Consider the following 743-nt stretch of genomic DNA (forward strand, 5'->3'; position numbering starts at 1 on the left):
AATTCCACTAAAATCTGAATTTCATCCATATCAACCTTAACTCGGGTGAATAAACCAAGTGCTCTGTAACGATAATCAAATTCGTGCTCAATAATTTTAACCAAATTCACGTGGCTCTCAACGAATACTGAGTAGACACAGAGAAAAATAACGGAATTCAGGATATGTTAGTATAAAATCGACTGGCTGAGCATATTTGGCTTAGTGCGGAAGGTTTAGTGAATTCTGGGATTTTGGGTGTGATTATTTTTCCTTCACTGACGATCTTTTTTAATAAAAGTACAATTAACTTCTTGGAATTAAACAGGCGAAAGTGATAAGGCAAGATATGTCTCCGCCACGAATTTTGTGGTTAAACGTTCCAATGATTTTCAACGTTCATAAGTCTTTAACAGATATCGTATATTTTTCCACTGAACTTCTCATGTTTGTTATCAATTAGAAATAATAACACTAAACTTAAATATGCTCAACAAAGGCTTGGAATGAATTTCATAAAATAAACTGTTAATTATGAAGCACAGCAAAATATGGTATATCATGGACGCTTCGTGAACAGTAACATAATCAAGTACTTCCGTTTCTTAAAGCTTTTAGTATCAACATTGATTATTCTATATGATTCTTATCTTATCATTGTTAAATTACATCAATTTCGAATCATTCGAAAATAAAGCAATCATTTCCAACCTAGTATCACTCTTAAGGTTATCAGTAGCGTTTTATTTTTTTCTCTCTCTCTT

Source organism: Penaeus monodon, chromosome 21 (assembly GCF_015228065.2).
Source record: "Penaeus monodon isolate SGIC_2016 chromosome 21, NSTDA_Pmon_1, whole genome shotgun sequence".
Classification (NCBI taxonomy): domain Eukaryota; kingdom Metazoa; phylum Arthropoda; class Malacostraca; order Decapoda; family Penaeidae; genus Penaeus; species Penaeus monodon.